At 36.4% G+C, this 17,508-nt stretch overlaps 1 long non-coding RNA gene across 1 annotated transcript; it reads right to left on the reverse strand.

Annotated features, from left to right (window-relative positions):
- Positions 1-14,325: 14,325 nt before the first annotated feature.
- Positions 14,326-17,228, reverse strand: LOC120263738. The gene is made up of 3 exons (XR_005537118.1): positions 16,648-17,228; positions 16,287-16,463; positions 14,326-14,375 (listed from the first exon to the last, which is right to left on the reverse strand). It is a non-coding gene; the product is annotated as an uncharacterized LOC120263738 (long non-coding RNA).
- Between the last annotated feature and the right edge of the window lie 280 nt (positions 17,229-17,508).

Here is a 17,508-nt window from a genome sequence, read left to right on the forward strand (position 1 = left end):
TCAGTTACGTATTGCTGATAACTCTAATTAGCACTTATCAGCGTGCAAAGACGCCGCCCTAACATTCATTGCCTCCTTCATGCAGGATGGATTAGCCTCACCCAATGCCAGGATACACTAACCCACTAGGAAGATCTACTCGTTGTGTAGCACATATCCGGTGAGGAGTCATTGTTCAAGTGTCACCAAGGTTCAGGTTCTCGCAAAGAACGATCCTTTAAAATGTTAAGATGTAAAAGTTGAGTAAGAGAAGAAGTCACCCTAGGGTTAGGTTTATTGGTCCTTTTATAATGGGAGATCATCCAATGATTTGAAAAAGAACAATTGGAGAGAATCAACTATCAAAGGAAAGAACTTTAGTCAACCCATTTCTCTCGCCCCACTCTTCTCGAGAGTGGTGTGCCCACCTAAGGAGATAAGGGTTTGGTCGGGCCTCTGAATGATGTACTATCAAGTCCTCGCATTATTGGGGGTTAGAGAAAGAGGTGTGTGGTATGATGTGACCGATGGATGGAGCCATCTATTGTCAGCCGAGAAGGGTATATACAAGGATGCCACCCTAGAGGCCTCTTAGTACATTTGATGTGGGACAGATGGTTATGTGATCTGAGCAAGCCCCTAGGCCATCCATTTATAGATCTTATGCGAGTCTTAAAGCTAAAGATATACTCCGCTTGCTCTCACTAATGAAGCTATATAACTCAAACTTCACCGTAACCCATTAGTAAAAAGCAGCTTCTCATCGACTTTCCACCAGGAGTTGGGGCTAACTTCAATTTGGCCTTACATGAGTAGGGGTCAGAATTATCACCGGCCTCACAAAACCCCTCATCCTCATCCACCCGTCTCATAGGAAATGTACATGCAGCTATCACTCGCTCTTTGTAGGATGAACCGACTATACATGTACATAGCATGATCGAGCGCGCCCCCACACACTTGGGTTACATGTCTGGCGGGCTTCCATGGACATTAGGGCTACCATGTGCGCTCGGAGTGATTTTTATGGGCCCATAATCATGAGGTTGATTTGTAGCATGGGACTAGTGGAGGCTTGAGATGTAGGAGCTTTAGCGATGGAAACCTGCACTCCCTCGTGATGGAAACTCTACACCGATGGGGATGGCCGCTGCCAGAGGCACCACTACATCTTCGCCTAACACCACTTACTCACCGCTTAGGTGAGGATTCGGATTAAGAGTTAGAGGATGAGTCTAATGATAGTGACTTGTCATGACCCTGTCAACCCCACAACCTCGGGTCAAGATGATCGCGCTCGAAGATGAAGACCCACATTGATTTGTTGAAAGTAGAGCACCAACAAATTAATGCACTGGGCACACTATCATGGAGTGGCAGTGTGTGACTCAAGGCCCACTCTTAGCCATGCTTGGATATCTTGGCTCGCACTCGGCCCCACCGCCTTGGCATTGAGCTCTCACCGTAGATCTAGCGATCGACTCCTGCACCTCACTCGATGTCTATGCTTCTTAGATTTTGATTTCCATTTGTACTTTTTATTTCTTATTTACATGTATTCATCTTTTATAGCAGGAGTTAAGCTTACTATTTGTGTATTCCATTTTTGGAATTTTAGTGGATTTTATTTTCTTTTTATGTCTTTTTATTGAGTAATAATGATCTCCTTAGCTTCATAGGACAAGTGAATGCAACACCCAACACTCTCAACTTAAGAGATTCAAAAGCGAGTTGAGCTTTATCTGTCCATTTGAAATTTTCCGGTTTTAGTAGATTAGTCAAAGGATGCACAATTTTGGCATAATGTTGGATAAACCAGCGATAGTAACCACTAAGGCCCAAGAAATTCAGAATTGCTTCACTATATTAGGAATAGGCCAATCGACAATGGTAGCAACTTTGGTAGGATCCATCTCGCGACTCCAAATTTCAGATCACTACATGGCTAAGATACTCAATTGATAACCCAAAAGTGCATTTAGTATACTTAGCATACACCTAGCCGCTTGGAGAGTCATAAAAGAGTTTCTAAATGATGCAGAAATGAGTAGGCCAATCAACACCAGAGACTAAGATGTCATATTTGAGAATATACTCGTGACAGCGGTAATTGAAATATGCTATTCATTAAGGCCCCGAAAAGTGGTCGGGCATTTGAAAGGCCAAATGGCATGATTTAGTCACTGAAAGTGGCCATAGTGCGATAAAAGGGAAGCGCTTTTATATCCGCTATACGAATTTAATAGTACTTTTGGTGTTAGCCCACTCTAGATCACTTTAGAAAAACTGCAAGGCCACCTAATTCATCTAAAAAGCTCATCAACAGCGGGTATAGGAAATGCATCCTTCACTCGTGAATGGTGTTCAATGCTCTGTATCGATACAAAAGCACGAAGACCCATCTTCTTTTTTTGACAAGTAACACCGGAGAAGAAAATGGACTTCAGTGCTGCTTCCAATCAATCCCTAGCTATCATCCTGCTGAACTTGAGCTTCACTCAGTCTTCTGACTCGTGAGGGTAGCAATAGGGCTTCACTTTAACTCGGGTTCTCGCTTAGGAATTAAGTCTATCTTGTGATTATAGTACCCTGATGGTGGAAGACCGTTGATAGCAAATAGTTGTGAATACTTGAGCAATAACTGTTGGATAGAAATTGGCATATGTGGGGAAATTCCAATGGTGGTATAATGCTGTGAGTTGAGCATAACATGGATGGTGGAGTCTGTGCAGGTTGCTCAATGTCTAGATCTGTAATTGTTTAGCATTCGACAATAGCATTAGTGGTGTATAAGCGCTGTAATTGATTCAGTGAAGTACACTGGGTGGTGAAGAGATTTCGCCTTGAAGTTTGATGAATTTCGTATCATAGTGGAATTGAATAAAACGAGCATTGTAGTCAACCATATGAGGGCCTAAGGTGGCTAACCAAGCTGCACCTAAAATCAGTTCAGCACCCGCAATAGGCAATAGATAGACGGGTAGGTGAATCTGATTTCCTTTGTACAAAGTGATTGATAACCCTGAATGCAGCTCTTCAACTTGGAGCAGTGCTCATTTCCCACCATTACTTTTAATTGGGATTGCGATTGAATATCAAGATTTAGAAAGCTGAGCAAGGCATGGTTGGATAAAGTTGTCGCCGCTCCCTCCGCTTAACAAAATTTTTAATGGGATGTCCATGAATTGTGCCTCGTGGAAGCTGAGGGTACCAGATAAAGTGGAAGAATTATAGCATTCAAAGCTAACTTAGAATTGCTATCATCTGTGGATTATGAGTTAGCCAAGTCAACGACAAAATCAGCTGTGTCAGGCTCTAAGTCATCAGGGGGATCGGTGTCCCATTAAAGTAATAGTGCCTTCTTGAAGCACATCTCCGAAGGTGTGAATTTTTCGCCGCAATTAAAACACAAGACCTTAGCTTTCCGCATCTTGCATCTCTCTTGGAAGCTAATTCAAATAAAATGGTTGATGTGAAGGGCGAGGGAACCAACCCGAGAAGAACTAGATGTTGTAATGGATTGGTGTCCTGTTTGGGCAATCGCAGCGTGAAATTTGCTGTGATGGGGTGTGACATTGCTATCGTGATGATAAATGTCTTTCTTCACATGACCCTATGAAGAATATCATATAACCTTGCAAGGGCTGCTACCTTTGGGAAGGGTGGGTGGTTTTAATGGGATAATATCACATTGAATATCCTGCTTTAAGGCACCAATAAAACATGCTACTAAAGCTTTTGTAGAGACGCCATCCACTCGATCAGCTAATTCAAAGAAGCGATGATAATAAACCGTGACTCGAATCCTCCTGAACTAGTTGGAACAGGGAATACTCAGGGCTTTCATAATCAGTAGGTCTGTTGTCTTCCAGCAATGTTGTTGTTAAATATGCCCAACCAAATGATGACAAGGCTTGTTTTAACTAGCATATAGTACCACGGAACCACCGCCCATCAAAAATAAATTGAAGCAATTTTCCGCATCTAGATGAATCGAAATCACATAAAAAGTAAAATATTGTTCAGCCTTAAAAATCTAGTTAAACACATCTTCCGCTTGAAATGGAGGGAAATCCACCCGAATCGAAAGTGTGGTGGTTGCTATTGCTTTGGGGAGGAGATGATGTCCTTGAATCATGAGCGCCTCGCCAATTCCAATTGCATGGATGCCCTTGGCGCCACTGTCAATGGAGGTTTAGATGCTTGTAGGACATCTAAACATTTGGAAATATTAATCAAGGAGTCTTCAACAGCTGTAACCCTCGCGATCGTGAAGATCCGTAGACTCACCAAGAGACGCCTTCCCTTTCGATCCATGATCGAAAAATAAGGAATCAATCTTTGCACTTTAACTCTTGAATCTTGTACCTTCACCATGAGTAATAACAAAAAGCACCAAATGTTCTCGAAAATTTGAGAAGAAATAGACTGAACCGACTCAAATAACCGTATCTAACACAATTAACACTCCGTAACAAACTTCTAGTAGTTATATTGAGTACTCATGCAACATTCATGACAAGCTTGCAAAAGTTTAGTTCAAATCAACAAATAGAGTCCATCATCACTTAGATCAAGTAAAAATAAGACTAAAAATAGTAAGATAGTTCTGGGGAGACACTCCCTCTTGTTGCCGGGTCATTGGAGATGCTCGTGGGGACTCTAGATGATCAGTCCCACTTTCCTCCGCACTTTTCCTCGCCCATTAACTTGCTTCTCTTTCCCTTTGTATGGTTGTGTCAACTCAAAGATTAGAGAATCCAATCGCTTTTCTTCATTTGTACAGGCTATCATTTACCCAGAAGTCCACAAGATGTTTGTTCACCTTTCGTTCTCTGCCACTTCGACGCCATGTTAGTTTATTACCTCGGCCTTCATTGGTAGGTGATTCTGTCGACCGCTATTGGTTATTCCCTCACATGTGTGCTACACGTGAGTTTGTTTAAACTTCTTTTCCTTTTGGTGCCGCCTTTACTCACGAAACTCTTCTTCCTCGTATTTTTGGCACCCTTTGTTCAACATTCATAGCATTATAGCATGGTGAATTCCTAGAGAGTGTCATGAAGTCGGCCATCACCAATAGGCTCGAGGTCTCAGAAGTCCTCCCCCACCCGCATCAAGCCCCAAAGCAAGGTGATGGTGTAGAGGAAGCAGCCAAGATGGTAATGGTGATTATTGAAAAATGTCGAAACTCAAGTCGACGGGCAAGAGTCCACCCGATCCTTGCTTAGTGACCATCCTACCCCATTTCGGGCCAGACAAGAAGCCATTGCCATTGAAGCTTCCGTTGAGCCACTGGCTTGATCAAATCCTTCGAGAAGCCTCGCACCACAAGGCAGGAATGACATCGGGGAAACAAATCTCCTCAGTAATGACAACAAGACGGGTAGCACGAGCAATGGGTTTGTCGTAAAAATTTGAGGAAGTGGTGGTGATAAGAATGTAGTTGAGATCAACCATGTCCTTGGCGAGAGCAGTGATGATCTCAAGGAGTCTAGCTTCGCAACACCTCTCATAGAATGCCAAGTGAGGGATACGGATCAATCGCCTTCAAAATCCAAGAGTTACCAACAACGTCGACAAGGGAACCATCGATGCTGGTGTAAACGGAGATGGAGAAGGTAGGACGAGGAGGAGGAGATCGTCATCGCCCTGTTGGTTTGTGATTGAAGTAGAGAGTGCTGGAGGTAAGCAGGAATTGGAGATGATGAAGTGTTCTATGAAGAGAGTGCTGGATATGAAGTGTCTCGGCGTCTATGGGTATGTTTGGTTGTCAAGAGTGGAGGGAGTCATGGGGAGTGAGGTAAACCCTTTATTGGGTATGTATCAATGGGAATGGGAAAGTAGTGTGGAGGGAGTGGGAGGGTAGTGTGGGAGGGATTTTCAATCACCACCAACTAGGTGGATGAGGCACCGAGAATAAGGAAAAAGACTAAAGTGCCGCTGAGAATATCAATTTTTATTATGTTTTCTGAGGCTCATGATGCTTCAGTAGTTAGGGCATAATCTTGTTCTAGACTTTTCACCCTCAGCATAGTGTTGCTCCCCGCCAAGGATGATGCTAGCTCTAATGTCCGAGAGGATCACGCTATCACCCCTGCCAATTCCTCGTGGGCAAGATCTTTGCCATTTATCGATCATTGAGGCAGAAATTCAAGACTTGAGACGAGACATTGGAACTGCATCTTTGGTGGCCACAAACAAAGACAACACCAAAAGCCATCCATCTCCCACTAGTGTTCGACCTAGCACTCTAGTAAAGACTTTTTTCATCATTTTTCATTGTTTATTAATTATCCTTTTCAAAGCATATGTTTCGTGGATATCCGCTTGAGTTTCAATTATCCAAACCAGATTAGTTAACTTATAATTTCAAGGAAAAACCCATATAAAGTTAATGGTTTAGTGCCATGCACCAATGGAATTCTTAGGCTCACTTAGGGCGTGTTTGGTTCATAGAAGTGAGCTCTAGAAGTGATGGAAGTGGCTCACTCCTGGACCCTTTCCATGGGTTTAGTTGGTAGTGAGATTAGAAGTGGAAGTCCCACTTCTATGTCATCTCGGTTTTTGACTTTTGGGAAAAATTTCTAAGTCCATCTTCCATGATTTTTAAAATTTTTGTTAAAATATTTTTTAAAGTGACACTCGAACCCTACTTCAGTATTATATGTCTGTTATGATGACCCTTCCCATTTGAAAAACCCTAATCTCGTACGTTATACTCCTTCGCCTCCATCTTGCTAACTTTTTTCACATCTTTTCCATGGTTTCTCAAGATAGATCTACCTTTCAAACCACCATTAAAGTCTTTTTCTATATTTGAGCTCTTGTAAGAGTTAAAAAGTTTTTCTTTCTCTGCTCATCGTGTTTTTGACTCGAACTTTTCATCCGACGATGGATGATTTGGAGCGCAGCTTAGCTCGACCTTCTCTCATAAGTGAGTTTTTTCCCCAAATCTAAAAACCCACAGCCAAAAATGTTATATTTTCATTTATTCCCCTTTAATTCCTTTGAAATAAAAATTTTCGCTTTCCTCGATCGGAAAAATACTTGATCTGCACTTTTTTAAGGTTTAATTTGTATATTGTTGAGATATTGATATGATTTATGTTTTACCAATTTTAACTCAAATCGGTAAATTTTTTTTTTAAAGTTTTAGATCAGCTACATATTTCATGTTTTGAGGGTTTTTATGATTATTGTTTAATTATATGGATATTTCATTTGTTTGAATATATCTCATAAAATCTTATTAGATCTAAAAGTTTGTGATAATTCCGTGTTGAAGTTGTTGATTTTTTTTTTAAAAAAAATAATGTTATTGGATATGATAATGATTGTTAGGATGCTTAAATATTTTATTTGTGATTCTCTCAATAGATTTGATTAAACTTTACGTTATAGGTTGTGTTGTGATGATTTGGTATATTAAAATTGATGTTATTGATGTTTCTATGTTTTTTTTAAACAATAATGTTAAAAGTTGTTATGATAATGGTTGTACGGATGCCTTGAATATTTTCAATATTTTTGATTCCTCTTAATAGATTTCATTAGATTTTACATGTTTTATTTATTTCAATAGAACTCATTAGATCTAAAGGTGTTGTTATGATTTTGTATATTAATATTGATGTTGTTGATTTTTTTTTAAACAATAATTTTATTAGATCTAAAGTTGTTATCATAATAATTGTTAGGATGCTTTAGATAATTTTATTTTTAATTCCTCTCAATAGATTTCATTAGATATTAAGTTGTATGTTTCATTAGTTTAGTTAGGCATGATGCTACGACTTATAAACATATATATTGTACACAAATATATATATATATATATATATATATAGGCCACATACATGATAATCTCAATCTCTCATTTGAAAGCATTATAAAATAAAATCTTACATGATTCAAAATTAATTATATATAAATATTATTGACTAAAAGAAAAATGATTGAATATGTAAAACTAAAACATTATTTAAATAATAATAATAATAATAATAATAATAATAATAATAATAATAATCATCACTTATCCATCTTTTTATATCTTTAATGACAAAATGGTAAACATGTATAGCACTAATTTGCTGAACATTTATATCATCTTGTTTGCACTTTAATGTTTAATGATACATAACTTAAACAAGAAAATTACCTGTTTTGTAGATGGATAATTGGATCTTAAACAAATGTGTGAAATATTATGCTGCCACATTTACAATGATGGTAGTTATTGTTTGGATTATAAATGAACAGATAAAGATGCGTAAATCATCTAGGTCAAAGGAGCCTTATGTGTTTAGAGACCTGACTAGGAAGCGACACATGCACCGTATTTTAAGGAACGGGAAAAGATTATTATGTGAGCTACCTCAGAATGGATGTGGGGCCCTTTATGTATCTTGCATCAATCATGCGTGATAACTCTTACGTGATACAAGACATGTGTCCATTGAAGAACAATTGGTTATGTTTTTGCATATAATTGGGCATAACACAAAAAATAGAATTATGAGAGTTGAATTTCTACGATCAGGGGAGACTATTAGTAAATACTTCAACGATGTTCTACGAGCAGTTTGTTACATTCGAGATGACTTTGTACAACCTCCACGACATAGTTGCCATTCAGACATAGAGAACAATCCTACTTGGTATCCATTTTTTAAATTAAGTGAAAATCTCTTAAAAATTACAATCTTATAAAACTAATGTAGTTATGTCAACTCATATGAAACACCTAATTATAGGACTGCATTGGATTATTGGATGGAACACATATAGTGGTATCTGTCCCACCGGAAGAGTTATCACATTTTCGTGGGCATAAAGGACCAACCCAAAATGTGCTTGCTGTAGTGAACCCAAACCTAAAATTCACTTATGTCTTAGGAGGGTGGGAAGGGTCAACAAATGATTTTATAATTTTGAAAGATGCTATATCACATCCTCAACTTGAGGGGTTAAGGATTATATAAGGTATGCAGAAAATATTTGAAGGAAACAATTATATAAAGAAATGTTCTAAACTTTAGGTGCTTGGTGTAGGAAAATATTATTTGGTTGATGCTGGCTACACCACAATGTCCGGTTTTATTGCACCTTATCGTGGAGTGAGGTATTATTTGAAGGAGCACAACGGCCGTGCACCGACAAATTTTAAAGAATTGTTTAATCTAAGACACTCATCTTTACTTACAAGAGTCGAGCATGCCTTTGGTATACTTAAGACCGTTTCAAAATTCTGACTTCACATCCATTCTATCCATTTAAGACTCAAGTGAATCTAGTACTAGCTACTTGTATCCTACATAATTATATTTTATGTGTTGACCTAAATGACCAGATCGTTCAACTTCCAGATCCAAAAAAATTAAAGATGTCCCAATCATTTCTCAGAACCGCTCCCAACATGAACAAAGAGAAGAAAATAAATTGTGGGTTGAATTGAGAGACAAGATTGCCAATGAGATGTGGTTACGTTATACAACTTCTTAGATTGGGCCATTACTATGTTTATTGTAATCTATTGTTTTGTCAATATAACTATGTTTATTGTGTTGGAGAGTAAACAATATTTGATATGTTTGATATTCATGTTTATTTCCTTCATGTCAACTTTGGAGGATAATTGTTATTTAATCAGTTTAATATTCATGTGTGATTATGGTTGTTTATATCATACATGATCATCATTGATAATGCAGGATTTTTATAGCTCATAACAAGATAAATGGCACCACAGTGGAGATTGGTAGTTCATTTGGGGCACGTGCCAGACGTGGCACACCCAACAAGCGCTGGAAAACTGAGTATGATGTTTTTCTCATTCATGTACTTGTTGAACAGGTAAAGAAAGGCATGAAATGTGATAAGGCTTTCAAGAAACCGGCATTTCTATATGCTGCAAGTGCTGTCAATCCTAGGTTTAAGACAAATTATACAGCTGATAATGTTGAGAATCACTATAGAACATTGAAGGCACAATTCTGCGAGATAAAAAAAAAGCAAAAGGATTAAGTGGTGCTAATTGGAATGATGCAGAGAAGATAATCACCTTTCCCACAAAAGTGTACAAAACACACACAGAGGTAATTTAAATACAAATAAATTTAAATGCTTCCACACATTGATAATAAGTGTACTATATATGTTAACTTTTAGTATTGCAGGCTCATCCAGCGGCAATACAATTTATTAACAAGCCACTAAGCAACTATGATGGATTATGCATTATTTGTGGAGATGATAATACTACTGGATCCTATGCGACCTCTTTGTTTGAAAATATTGAAGAGAGATTGGAAGAAGAAGACATGGAGTTATAAGGTGAGTCAAATGAACTACCTGTCAACAATGAAGATAATGGTGACCAAAACATAAGCCCACCAGTTCATAGTAACTCATTACCTTCGACTCCCATTAGAACCTAATGAGGGGCAAGAAGAGGTAATGCTTAAGTCGATGGAGCTTCTATAGCAGACCTGATACGTGCAGTTGATAGAATGGGAGCAGCAATGGAAAATCCTGCACTTATGACATCCATGATCTACAACAAGGTGTTCGAAGTTGAGGGATTTGAGGATAATCAATTGGAGGAGGTATTTGACTACCTTGATGCACATGAGGGGGAAGGTCGAAGGTTTGTCTAGAAAAAGCTTGATATGAGAAAAGCTTGGATCAAGAGATTCCTTAGTTCTCCCATGGCCAGATATGTTGTGTAATATGGGATGCTTTTATTTATGTTAAACTATTAGGCATGATGTTGTCATAGACAATGCTTATATGAACTTTAACTATCAACTCCTTTGTGTTGTTTATTTTATTTTGTGTTTGAATGACTCAATGGTAATCTATATGCATCCTATTTTTGAATTATTCCTGGATGAATCAATCAATTGATGAATTTATTCATGTTTTGGAGTGATGGTTGTTATGCAGGAAGTGTTGAGCCATGTTGCCATATGTCTCCATTTGGTATTATTTCTTATTGTCTGTGACATGGATAAAAAAAGATGTTCTAGGCACATTGATGGTCAATGAAGGATGCACGAGTCATATGTGATCACAAGAGATAGGATTTTTGTCTTAAATGGGAGTAGAATTATAATGTTGTTGTAAATTATCTTTCATATAAGGTCTAATTGCCATACATGTCCCTATAATTGTGTACTTTCTACCTTTTTAGTCATTCTAATATTTTTAGATACAATTAAGTCCTCATATTTGGTCGAGTTGGGTCGTTCTAGTCCACGGTAATATTTTTAGGTATAATTAAGTCCTTCCAATTTACACTTGCCCATCTACACCACGGACTAGAATGACCCAACTCGACTAAATATGAGGACTTAATTGTGCCTTAAAATATTGCAAGGACTAAAAGGGCAGAAAGTACAAAATTACAGGGACCTGTATAGCAATTAAACCTTCATATAATTATTTTATTTACTGTTTATTTGCTGAATATTGCCGTATGTTTATAAATTCAACATAGAGTTTCTTGGTGTTTTTAGTTAGAAGTGCTTGGGTTGTTGCTTTTTAAAACCTGGATGTTTTATAAAAAAATTATGAAATTTAAGTGATTCCAATGTGCTGATGTTCACTTAGATATTTGTTTGCATTTGAATACCATATTCAAATGTAGTTTTTGGTAAAATTTACAATGGAAAACAAATTATTTATACAATTTAGAAACTTACATAAAAAAATTATTTTTAATAAATTTTCAGGTATGGGTTGGTAACCACACCATTATGAGAAAGTGGTGATTTTATACCTACTTCCATGCCAACCAAACTCATGGAAGTCTTGAAGTGAGAGTTCCAAGCTTTCACTTCTATAAACCAAACATGGAAAGTAAGACAGAAGTGCATGACTTCAGTGTGCAACCAAACTGCAGGAAATGACACTTCCATGTAGAAGTGGTACTTCTACCGAAGTGGGAGTTCCTTACTTTCTGACTTCCATCCCACTTCTATAAACCAAACAATGTTTAATTTTTTTAATTTTTTTTTCATTGAATTAAGATAAAACCCATTTGTTATACTTAAAGATTTCAACGGATCGAGATTCACATAAGGATATATTTTTCGGCCCCAATCCCAAACTTATATACGTCCATCCCTCACTTGACTCCGAACCTGAATATGGGGATATTTGGATATGGGGTTCCCGACGGCAATTAATTTTTATAAATTAAAATATTATTATTATTTTAAAATAAAATTTACAAAATATTTACTAAAATCCTTATAAAATTACTTGATAATTTGGAAACACATTTACAAATATGTGTTACTGTGAGTAGTTGACATGTTAAAAATTCAACACCAAATACCAAAATACAAAATCATCATATAATATATATGTTGAAGGCCATTGATAACATAAAATATAGCGCACACACACAGATATATATATATATATATATTAAACATTTAATATTTCAGAACTGGACCGGGACAAGAAGGATATTTCCTAGCCTCAGCGCCGATCCCCAATAATTTTCCCCATCCCCAGCTTAGGCTAGAGATAGCAATTTGTACCATATTTGATAGATATATCCGTACCTATACTCCGATCAAAGAGGGTATTGCCAATATTGTCAAATCCGGACCGGCCCAGTTTGACTGGAAAAACTTGGAACCGGCCATGGGGCTGGTCTGGGTATACCCTCTGACTCTGCTTGGAAGCAACCTGGTCAAAAATTGGTGACCCAGTCAGTTTATTTGGGAACTGGTTATCCCAGCCGGTTTATTCGGGTTAAAAAAATTAATTTAAAAAAAATGAAAGTGCTGATGACGAGAGGAAACCAAGAAAGTTGAGACAATGACAGTGGGAGGAAGTGAGAGAGAAAAATGAGAGGGCGCAGACGCGAGAGGGAGCGGCCCAGAGAAAGCGATGGAGAAAGATGAGAGAGGGAGAGAGAGTGTGTGGCTCATGATTTTTTTTTTCTTTGTGTGAGTCCTGATGGAAGACTTTTACATAGTATTTGGATTCAAAAGTCGAAGGGAAAGTAAGTGGGAGGGAAGGGGAGGGAAGGGAGGAAAGTGAGGGAAAGGAAAGGACAGGGTTCAACCCTTTGCTTTTGGATAGACATAAATTTTGATGAGGGAAAGGAAAGGGAGAGTTCTTTAATAAACTTGTTTGGTTACGGAAGGGAAAGTAAAGGAAAGGATATATAATAATATGATTTACCAATTATACCCTTATTATTAAATAAAAATTACTAATTTCTATTTAAACACATGCATTATGAATATCTCGAATAAATTCACACTTTAAGTAGATTCTTTTAATAAATATTAAAATTATTATTTTGATTTTTATTTTTATACTTTAATTTTGTCTCTTCTCAAATACAACTATTTATTTTTCCTTTGGAAATATATTATACATTATTGTCTTGTATAGGATAAAAAAATGTTGATATTTACATCATCACAATGGATTAATGCTTGATTAGGTCTACTAAAATATAAAATAATTAAAATAGCTAAAATAACATAAATATTATTAAAAAAAAATAAACAAAAAAATTTAGAGAAAAATAACTTGTTCCTTTATGAAATATATGAGAAACAAAAAACCTAAAAATTAATTTTTCAAATTTAAAAAAAATATTACTACGATGTTGATGAATATGTTTGATGTTCCTTTCTTTTCTCCCACGGACATCCAAACACTGCCCGTACTTTCTCAGGACGTTCAATGAAATAAAGGTAAATAGTAGTCATTAAATTTGAATCTATTCCTATGTCCTCCAAAAGCTTCCAAATGTCACATTCTGAAATTGGATCAAATCGAGTATTGACTTTTTCATAAATGGCATTTCCGACAATTAATGCATTTGCAACCATTTCAAATCCCTCTTTAATGAGTTCTCCATCTTTGTCATCTAATTTTGCTTTCTTTGTTTTTTTAGTTGTTGAATTGTTCGGAACTTCAAAAGCAACTCTAGATCGATTTTCAGGGGATTTTGAAAGATCAATAAAGTGACCTCCCATAGTGTCATCGTTCTCTAATAATATCTCATTCTGGGAGACTAAATGATCAATTTCTTCAATATTCTCTCTTAAATCATTATTAGTTATTTCAAAAGATTGTTGTTTTCGCTTTCATTTACGAAGCGGGCCTCACTTTGATCTCCAAAGTGGCTCGATCATTGCCATACGGAATCACCAATTTATCATAATTAGGAATGGGTTTAGTCCACCACTCTTTAGCTTGAGGATATTTCGAAAAATGGTGAGCATTATATCATGTGAATATAATGATTAAAATGCATAATAGAAAAGATATGAAATTAAAATAATATAATATGTAAGAAAATTTTACCTCAATCAATCGTTCTCATACTTCAGGCTCAGCACCCCATAGTTTAGAAACTGGATCCCAAGAAAATCCACTCATCCCATTATTCTTGAACAAGTCATAATTTATTCTAATCACTACAAATTACCAAATTATAATAAAATATAATTGCATTAATGTCTAATCACATAATTTATAAAAGAAAATAAATTATTCGGAGATTTGAAGCACAAATAAACTATTGTATATCATATAACCATATAATATTTGCATAAAAAAGACAAAAACAAAGTTGAAGATAAAAGTGAAACCAAAATATATATTTTTCAAACATCAAATTTTTGAAATACAAACAAATTATTAGTTATCAGAATCTATAGTTGAAAGAACAATCTACCTTTTGAATAGCACGTTATCCTATGTAGCACCACGCATGAACAACTAGTCGTGCCAATGTAAAGTAGCTTCTAACTATTCTTAAAATAGTTCCCCTCTCAATTATGCAACACCAAATTACTTAATTAGGATTTAAAGACCAACTCCTCATACAATTCTATATGGATCATCACAAGATCACTTTATCATATTGTTAATAAACCTATTTTAATATTTTAATTCATAGCATAATAATCATGTTACATTAGATAATTATTAGTTTTTTTTTCTCACTCAAAGAAAATTTTAATTTTATTTGTACTTCGAATAAAATTTCAATAGCAATAGAATTATATTAAGAATAGAATTCTATTAAGATAAATTATTCTAAGGATGAATTGAGAAATTAAAAACACAATATAAACAAATAGATAAAAAAATAAGCAAACAAAATAAATACATAAAAACAAAGATTGTGATAGGTGTCATGTGAATACTTGATTAAAATAAAATTAGATTGAAAAAAATGAAAGAAAAAACTTATGAAGTGGTGTTATGTAATTAATTTAAAAAAATTAAGGATAATAAGGTCTTTTAAAAAATTTTAAAATCTTTACGAGGTTCTCCCTCCCTCGGCACCCCAAATCGGGGGGCCAGGAAAAGGTGGGTTTCGGAGGATCAGAGTTAACCCTTCCTTTCCCTTCGTTAAATTAAAAATACCAATCCAAACAAGGGAAGGGCTGACTCTGACCCTCCAAAACCCTCGCTTTACTTTACTTTCCCTCGCCGGCCCTCAATCCAAACATAGCATTAGTTTTAATATTAGGGTTTTTTCTTTCTTTATGTGAGATGAGAATTATTTGGGTTTTTAATATTTTATATTTTTTAAATATCAATGATGGATTGATGGTATATAAAACTAAATTTTAAATATTAAATTTAATTATATTTAAGATATTTTAAAAATCAAGGAAAATATAAAAAATTAAAATTTTAAATATTATCTTTAATTATTTATGATTTTTAATTATTAAAATATATGTTATATTATTGTTTATCATTATTAATTATTATTATATATATACTTAATATTTTATTATTCAACCCGGTTAAACACTGTTTGGCCCGGTCGAACCCATCGACCCCTATCCCCTAGGTTTAGCCGTGTCAATCCCCGGGACGGGTCTGACTACTTTGGATATTACCTTCTTTGACCGGATACAGGTCAGGGAAAGACATTAACGGTTATTTTTTTTGAGCTGGTACGGGTCGGGTAAAAGTATGCCTCTACTCTCCTTGTACCCTTATTCATTGAAGAGTGTACGGGCATACCCTCATATATATACAAATATAATTTTTTTTTAAGCTAAACATTTACCCAGGTCTATTTTCAAAATTTATATTTTGAATTTTATTTAATTTTATTTAATAAATTTATTATTATTATTATTATTATTATTATTATTATTTAATTCAATAATTTGAATAACAGATAAATAGATACCTTACATGTAAGAATATGATTTTTAAACCCCTAGAGAATATAAAGGTATGAGTACATGTATGAATATAGGGTAGGAGTTATAGGTATGAGTTTTAACATATCTTACCCATACTCTACTTTTCGCCATCTTTAGCCGGGCCAAAAAAGCAGATTGCCCATCAAGGCAGAGGCTCATTGACAACCCTAGTAATTCCAGACATTACAACCTTCTGCCTGTACTGGGTTTTTTGGCCCTTCATTTGGAGATGTGATATCAAATTACATTCCACCGTTTACATAATACCTGTAAATTAAATAATAACCAAAAAATACATACACCACTTTCAGTTTTTGTAGACAAACATAAACAAACTCCCAAACATAAATCCGGAAGTGGAAATTCAACCTTCTCTTACCTCGTCATAAAACACAATGGCAGATTCTATATAACCATTAAAAAAAACAGTACATAAGAGTGAAAAACACACCATGGTTAATGACACGGGGCTCGTCGGCGTGGCAACCTTCAAGACTCCTCCGTGCGGCACTTGTGCACACTCACAAGTCAGCCTGCTCTCGATGGTGAGAAAACAATCACCAGCCCAAGGACACGCACACAAAGTATAGCAAGACACAAGGATAAGAGAGAAAAACATAAAACTCTCTATTGATGAATGGAAGCTATTACAACCACCCAAGACACTCTCCTCCTAGGAGCACTCCGGCCTCCTAGTGTTACAAGAGAAACTCTCTCAAGTGAGGAGAGGAGATGAGAATGAGAAGATTTGAGGATGTGAGGATTTGAGGATGATCATCCAAGGAGAGGAAGGTCCCTTTATATAGCCAAAGAAAGGCATCTTGGCCAAGGGGAAAGAGACGGCCGCATTCCCATGAATTCCATGGCCGAAGGGAAGAAGACGAAACATGTTCCCCATCCAATGGCTAAAGTCCGAATAGCCGGGGTCCGTCGTCACTATGTGTTTCCCACTCTTGTCTTCCATCTGTCCGCAGCGCCAGATAATTGCTGCGCATCCGCCCCGGATGTCTCGATAAACGCCCATGCTGATCGAGAGACGCTCTCCACCTGACGCAGTATGCCTATACTGGATGATGATCGATATTCTCCATGTCTTGGTAGTTGAGCGGGTCGCTATTCGCCTCGGTCACGAAACCATATCATGCCCGAGTAAAATCAGGCTTTCCAGAACGAAGTCTGAAAATCGCCCAAGGGAAAAAGGTAACCACCTTCTTTTCCCTCCTTGGGCTTTTCGGCCGTGTCACATCCGCGCCAAGGGCGTGACACCGAAAAAGCCCTGTAACAGTTAACTAGAAGACTTTTAAAAAGCACA

The sequence above is a fragment of the Dioscorea cayenensis genome, chromosome 6 (genome assembly GCF_009730915.1).
Source record: "Dioscorea cayenensis subsp. rotundata cultivar TDr96_F1 chromosome 6, TDr96_F1_v2_PseudoChromosome.rev07_lg8_w22 25.fasta, whole genome shotgun sequence".
NCBI lineage: Eukaryota > Viridiplantae > Streptophyta > Magnoliopsida > Dioscoreales > Dioscoreaceae > Dioscorea > Dioscorea cayenensis.